Consider the following 8,239-nt stretch of genomic DNA (forward strand, 5'->3'; position numbering starts at 1 on the left):
TATGCACCGACAGGACAACCCCCGGAATTTAATTTTGACACCAACATGAATCGACAAAAGTGGACTTTGGTTGGGACTTTGTGGAAGTGGTCAGGTGATCAGACCATTTTTCTTTCAAAGGAATGTCAATGGTAACAGGTATCTGCAGATGATCAATGATGAAGTTTTACTGCAGCTGGAGGAGAACTTTGAGCGACAGGTTTGTGGTGTCTTCAGATATCTCTAGTGGGGCCAAGACTGTGCCCCAGCACATCGTCTTATCGCTGTCCGAGATCGACTGAGGGAACTCTTTGGAGACCGAGTCATCGCCCTCAACCATGCAGTGGAATGGCCGCCAAGATCACCTGACCTCACACCATGTGATTATTTCCTTTGGGGACATTTAAAGAACTAGAACGCCACTCAGTAGAGCGCATACTCCCGCCGTGGGTTTAGTTGGAATAATACGTTTTGTTTAACATCCCCTCTCCCCAAAACAATAAATGAAAAAGAAAGTAAGCCCAAACTGTCAGAGAATATATTTTGATATATCTCGGAATTAGAGGAGAAAAACATCATTTAAGAATAAGAATAAAAGCTTTAATACAGTAAAACAGAAAAAACAATTCCCAAAAAATTTTCCAAAAAAAATTCCTGGATCCGGAATAATATCCTGAGCTTCACCAAAAACTAATCAATTCTTCCTTATCCCAAGGGCAATCATCCCACCAACTTTCATCCAAATCCGTTCAGAACTTTTCCAGATATCTTGTTCACAAACACACAAACATACGAACACACACACACGCGGACGGACACGATCGAATGCGTTACTCACTGGCGGGAGTAATAAACCTGAAAATCGCAGAGCCAGAACCAGAATTATTTATTTGGTCTGGGAAGCCCATGCGAGGTTTCTTCTTCTCAGACTCTCACAACCCTGGGTGAATATGCGATCTTTTTTTAAAAAAAGTTGGAATTTTGCCAAATCTGTTTATTCAGTTTGCTAATATACCTCAGCTATTGACAAATCTAGAACTAAGTCTTTATAAGTTCATCAAATTCTGACACCGCGAATGACATTCGCTGAGCTAAATGTTGATATCTCTTCTGAGGTAAAAAAAAAAAAAAAAAAAATTTTAAAGCATTATACGTATCAAACGATACATTTTTTAAAACTGGGAAAACTAATACACACTTTGGTGGTTTTAAAATAACAGAATATATCTTTATTATAAATAAAAAAATGAACATTGAAGATGACGCTGCTCACAAAATACACCGCTCTAACGCATAACCACGAGTTTAAACTACATTTACAACAAATATGAAAACTATTTTCATATCACAATGTTAAATATAGAATATATAGAAGATAATGTTTAAAAAAATGAGCCCTATCTTCCAATGGTAAAAATATCCTTCAAAAAATTCCTGGATCGGGAATAATATCCTGAGCTTCACCAAAAACAAACAATTCTGCCTTATCCCAAGGGCACCAACTTTCATCGAAATCCGTTCAGACCTTTTCCAGATATCTTGTTCACAAACACACGAACACACACACACACGGACACGAGTGAATGCATTACTCCCTGGCGGGAGTAACAAGGTGTTCGTGACTCCTCCCCGTGATCTTGACGAATTGCAGGGCCATATTCGACATGAAGTGGATGCTTTGCGCAATGACCCGGCTATGGTGAGGCGAGCAGTTCAGGCCATGCTCCGCCACTGTGAGCTTTGTGTTGAAAGGGGAGGTGGACATGTTGAAGGTGTGGGGGCATAAAGGCCAATCATTCCTGAGAAAAGTTCACATCTGACGTTCATTTTGCACCAATTATCTTGACTTTCATCGATTAGCCAAACTTGTAAAAATGCGATTTGAAATGGGCATTTTCACTGAACATGTACTCGGTCATGTGTGACAGCAATGATGCATGGAAGGTATCAATGGAAAGCTGAGGATCTCCTCCTAATTAGTAAACCACCTGTAAATTGTCAAAATAAATAACCTTTGCATATTAACCCCTTCAATTCGGATTACCTTTTTTTTTGATACGCACTGTACGTATACAGTATATATATATATTTTTTAGGAGTCGCGGAAGGCGAGAGAACGAGGCCATTCGTAGGGTTCGAAGTTGGTTTATTCAAACAGCAAGATCCAACACACTCAAAGCGAACGGAAGTCAGCATGCTTACATAAAGCCAAAAGCCCTCTTCGGAGGGCGTGGCTCCGGCAACCGCGCGTGCGTCACGTCCGCTGTCCGCACAACCAAAAGTCCAACAGGCCCGTGCGCGTGTGTTATGCCCAAATAAGGTAATGGTTACCTGCACATAAGGTAACCGCCACAATATATATATATATATATATATATATATATATATATATTGTCGTGAAAATCAAGCGCAGACACGACTTTCCTCAGTGTAGGCTTTAATATCATTTAGATCGATAATATCTCCTGTAACAATACATGCAACAATAGGCATTTAATCAGAGCATTTCAAGCACAGCAAAGGTAGCTTCGATATAACAATGGTTCGCGCAGCGCAGCCTTTGGGGCGTACATACCATTCAACTACTGGATAATGTCACAGTGAGTCCCGCCGGAGTGTCCGCACGCCCCGAGTGTCCCGGGTCTTATAGACGGCCCCCCTTTTTCGTGGCGAGCATCCCTGGGTTCACCTTGGTATAATTTCACTACATTCTCCCCGTCGTTAAAACAAGACTACCGCTCGGCAGTTCGCAGGCAAGCATCAGCAATAAATGAAAGGGTCACGTCAATCCACGTCAGTCAGTCCACCCGTAGCGGTCGGGCTGGCGAACCTCCCTGCCAGTTCGTGTTCTGAATCTACCGGGCACGGCGTCCCCAAGCCCGGAGTCCCCCGCGTCGGAATAGCCGCCGGAGGTCGGAGTCGGAGGGGGCGCCCCTGCGCCTTCGGGCACGGGAGCGGGGGACGACGGGAGTAACAGTGGTAGTTCCATAGGGGAAGCTTCGATAGAGTCCATAGACTCGTAGACGGGTTCGTCGATATCCCTGTCGTCGTCCCCACATGGGGCGAGATGGCGAACGGAGACAGTAGACTCGCGGCCATCCGCCGTTAACACGCGGGCATGCTCGGGATTAGCCTGGAGGACCTGCACCTTGTCAACAAGGGGGTCGTACTTGCTAGTGCGAACCGCTCGTTTGAGATAGGCGGGCCCCGGTTCAGCGAGCCAGCTGGGTAAAGACTGGATACTGCCGGAGCTTCTAGGGTGGTGGAACAGTCGTTCGTGAGGAGTCTGGTTGGTGGCAGTACATAGGAGAGCCCGGATCGAGTTTAGAGCGGCAGGCAGCGACCACGCCCATTTATCGAGGCCTCGGCCGAGGGTCCGAAGGCTTAGCATGACGGCCCGCCATATAATCCCATTAAAGCGTTCGATCTGTCCGTTAGCTTGGGGCCGGTACGGGGTGGTGTAGCTCGAAGCGACATTATTTTGGAGCAAGTAGCCCCTCACTTCCTGGGACAGGAACACCGCACCCCGATCGGTATGCACGTAGGCCGGATATCCGAACATAGAAAACAAATTCTGAAGGCACCGAATAACCGTGGCAGCCGACATATCCCCGCACGTGTAAGCAAAGGGGAATCGGGAATACTCATCGACGATAGTGAGCAGATAGCGAGAGTTGCTCGACATTGGCAGCGGCCCTTTGAAGTCCATCGCCAAGCGCTCCCACGGTCTAGTAGCCCTAACGAGTGTCCCCAGGGGAGGGCTATAAAAACGCGGTTTGAGTTCCGCACAGACCGCGCAATCACGGCAGATGCGGCGGATGTCCTCCATCGAGTACGGCAGATTGCCCGCGCGCACAAAATGCGCGAAGCGCGTCACCCCGGGATGACACATAGTGCTGTGCAAAGTGCGCAGCCCCTCCAAAGTTACGACCCCCGCGCAAGTGGCCGGCCGCGATAAGGCGTCAGCGACCAGGTTATCCTTCCCCGGGCGGTATTTGATGGTGTAGCAGAAGTCGGCGAGTTCGATACGCCAGCGGGTGATTTTCTCATTCTTAATGCGCTGAGCATGTAAGGTGTCGTACATAAACGCAACACTCTGTTGGTCCGTGATAATTTGGAAACTCCGCCCAAGCAGATACGGCCGCCATCGCCGAATAGATTCGACGATCGCGTACGCTTCCTTTTCGACGGACGAATGCCTCCGCTCGGCGGAGGTGAGAGTCCGCGAGAAGAAAGCCACAGGGCGGCCTCCTTGGGAGAGGGTCGCCGCTATCGCATGGTCCGAGGCATCACTCTCCAAAACGAAAGAGGCACTCTCGTCAATCGTTGCGACAGCGGCGCCAGCAATGTCGACTTTAAGGCCCTCGAAGGCCGCCAGGGCGGCCGGGCCCATGGGGAAAGTGTCGCAGGCCACGAGGGGGCGGAGCTTAGCAGAGAAATTTTGCACCCACTTCGAGTAGTGGGCGAACAGCCCTAGAGCGCGTTTCAGCGAAGCCCGATCGCTAGGCGGAGCCATATCGAGCAAAGGGCGCAGACGCTCCTTATCTGGAGAGACGGAGCCATGGGTCACGGTGTACCCCAGAAGGTCTACCGTGCGTAGAGAGTATTGACACTTCGCCTCATTCATGGTTAAGCGATATTTCCGCGCAACCTCGAGGAAGCGTTTTAGATTAGCGTCGTGATGCGCCTGGTCGTACCCACAAACCGTAAGATTGTCCAGATAGACAAAGACATCCGTCAAATGCTCCTTCGCAACGAGGTCATCCATAGCTCTCTGAAAACAAGCGACGCCGTTCGTTACCCCAAAAGGAAGTCTCGTGAACTGGTACAACCGCTGACCCGATTCAAAGGCCGTAAAGACGCGATCAGCCCTAGAGATGGGGACTTGATGATACGCACTACGTAGATCGAGAGTGCTATAAACGGAATACAGGGCCACCTGGCGTACCAGGGCGTCCATCCCCGGTAATGGGTAGGCATCCAGCTGTGTAAAGCGATTAATCGTTTGCGAATAGTCGATTACCATTCGCCTGCGGTGAGCCTCACTCCGCACCACTAAGACTTGGGCCCTCCACGGAGACCTACTGTGTTCTATGATACCGTCCTTCAAGAGCAGGGCCGTTTCCTCCGCAATGAATTGCGCGTCCGCGCGAGAGTAGCGCCGCGATTTGATGGCCACAGGGGTACAATCAGTGGTCAGGTTGGGGAACAGTGAGAGTGGCTCCATGTCCATTTGAGCGAGGGCACACACAGCGAGCGTGTCCGGCCCTCCGAAGTCCATCTCTAAACGACCATGCCGCTTAAGGAAATCAAGTCCTAACAGAACGTCAGCGCATAAGGCCGGTAATACCATGAGATACACGTCCGGGAACGTGCGCCCATTTATCACAAGTTTCAATCGACACGCCCCTTTTGTGCTCAACCGAAGTCCCTGAGATGCCATGAAGATCCGGCGGGTTGTCCCGAGAACCGGCCACCCATGTTGTCGCACGAGACGCTGATCAATAAAACTATCCGTGGATCCCGTATCAATTAAAGCTTGCGCAACAACGCCCGCGACCATGAGCGGAATGAAGGCCTGCGCTAGGCCGGCAGACCCGGCAGGTATAGTTCCGGCCGGGCGAGAAGATCGCGCCTCGCGGGTGGATCCCACGCCGGCTGCAATCCTTCGGGCCTCAGCAGGAGCATTGAAGTCAGTTGGCTCTTCGGTAGTTTCATTTGCCAGAGTGGGTGTGGAGTAGTCGGGAGAGAAGCCTCCAGACGGCGCTCGAGCCACGGGAGAAAGTTCACAGCCATCTGCAGAGTCATATGCCAAAGCGGGTGCATGTAATTCGCAAGAGCTACCGCCAGATGGCGCTCGAGCCACGTGAGAAAGAATTCTGCCATCTGCAGAGTCATATGCCAAAGCGGGTGCATGTAATTCGCAAGAGCTACCGCCAGATGGCGCTCGAGCCACGTGAGAAAGAATTCCGCCATCAGCAGCTGGACATGCCAGAAGGGAAGCATGTAATTCGCAAAAGCTGTCATCAGATGGCGCTCGAGTCACGTGCTGCGTTTGCCGCACCTCGAGAGGCAATTCCAAAGTGGGCGCATGTCGCTTGTTTGAAGGAGGCGTTTGCACGCCAGTCAAGGTTAGATGCTTTGTGACCGGTCGCGTTTGCGCCATTTGTTTCGGCGGCCCGACGTATCTCACCAAGGTCGGGCGAGAAGCCAGAGGCCCGCGAGGAGGAGGGCGGCTCATCAAAGCTGTGCAAGGCGCCCCGTCCGGTGCTCGATCCATTGGTTCAGCGATGAGCACATTCAAGGTCGCTCGGGAATGCGTGCCCCGGGCGGCCTTTCTGCAGACTTTTGCAAAATGGCCTTTAGTGGAGCAGAGGTGACAGGTCGCCTCTCGGGCCGGGCATTCAGTCCGGGGATGCTGCCGATTGCCACAAAAATAACATTTTGCATACCGGGCAAGCCGTGGCCGGGCAGCGGCAGCTGCAGTGAGGCCGGATGCGGAGTCCGCTTCCGGAGCACCCAGGGACTCGGCCGTCGTGGTGGTTGGGTCCTCCTCCGTATCCTCGGCGATGGCCCTCTCGGGTCGCGCGAGTTGCGAGGTCCCCGCCACGACTCGTGGGTTATCATAGGCGGTCAATTGTTGTCGAGCATCTGCATAAACGCGCGCCAGCCGTAGTGCCTCTGTAAATGTCAGCTCCGCGACCTCCAAGAGACGCAGCCGCAAGACTCCAGAACTAATTCCGGATATGAATGCATCTCGGAGCAAATCGTCTTGAACTTGCTCATGAGTCCGGACGTCCTGCACACAATCTGCCAATAAATAGCGCAACTCCTGCGCATAGCGATCGATCGATTCAGACGGTTGCTGCCGTCGCTGAGAGAGTTGATGCCGGCCGTGCACAGCGCTCCGTTTCTTTATGTAAAGGCGCTTCAGCTCGGCCAGGGCCGTATCATACGTCACAAATCGAGAAATGGTCTTGTACACAGTGTGATGGACCTTGGACTGTAAGACGGACAGCCGTATCTCAGCGGTTGGCTCCGTCTCGTGAGCAGCGAAGTAGTTCTGCAGCGTGTTGAGCCAGTGAGCAAACTCCGATGCAGATCCTTCAGCCAGAGGGTCGGCACCGAGAATCGGAACCACGATCATCTTGTGGTCAGCCATGGCGAAATAAATGATATTAAATGTCGTGAAAATCAAGCGCAGACACGACTTTCCTCAGTGTAGGCTTTAATATCATTTAGATCGATAATATCTCCTGTAACAATACATGCAACAATAGGCATTTAATCAGAGCATTTCAAGCACAGCAAAGGTAGCTTCGATATAACAATGGTTCGCGCAGCGCAGCCTTTGGGGCGTACATACCATTCAACTACTGGATAATGTCACAGTGAGTCCCGCCGGAGTGTCCGCACGCCCCGAGTGTCCCGGGTCTTATAGACGGCCCCCCTTTTTCGTGGCGAGCATCCCTGGGTTCACCTTGGTATAATTTCACTACATATATATATATATATATATATATATATATATATATACCTCTAAGACTCTCTAAAACCTTAAGGCTCTTGAAGCCCCTAAGACCATTGAAGCCCCCAAGAACCTTTAGACCCCCTAAACACTCCTAAGACCACTAATGACCCCCCAAAACCCTTAAGACCAAAAAGACCCTTAAAGCTCCTAAGACCCCTAAGACTCCCCAAATAACCATAAACCATTTAAGACACCAAGACCCTTAAGACCTCCTGGACCACCAAGACCTCGAAGACTCAAAAGACCGTTCAGACTTTATATGTTTTATGTGTGAGTTTGTCTTTTTGTGATCATTGTTAGCTCTTACACGAGCCTCGATCTTGTATACAAAAATAAAATAAAATAATAAAGAGACCCAAGACCACGAAGACTCCCCAAGACCCTTTAGACCCTCTAATACCACCAAGAGAAACCCTTTACACCCATTAAGTCCTTTGAATCCCTTTAGACCACTTCGACCTTAATACGAATTAGACCCCTTACTTCAGACATCAACATGTTATTTCAGACATGCTAGATAGCTTGGACCCATAACCATTCAGAGCTTTAGACCATATATTCCCTTTTAGCCCCTTTTGAGATGAGACCCCACAATTTTAATGGGATTTTGTCAGCCACAAAGCCTACAAGGCCACTCGAGGTGGGGGGTAGTCTCTCTTGGAATGTATCCTTGAGATTTTAGTATCCTTTTAGGTGTACTCCATGCAAACATCTACAGTGTTCTTGCAA

Source organism: Myxine glutinosa, chromosome 6 (genome assembly GCF_964187855.1).
Source record: "Myxine glutinosa chromosome 6, kmMyxGlut1.1, whole genome shotgun sequence".
Lineage (NCBI taxonomy): Eukaryota > Metazoa > Chordata > Myxini > Myxiniformes > Myxinidae > Myxine > Myxine glutinosa.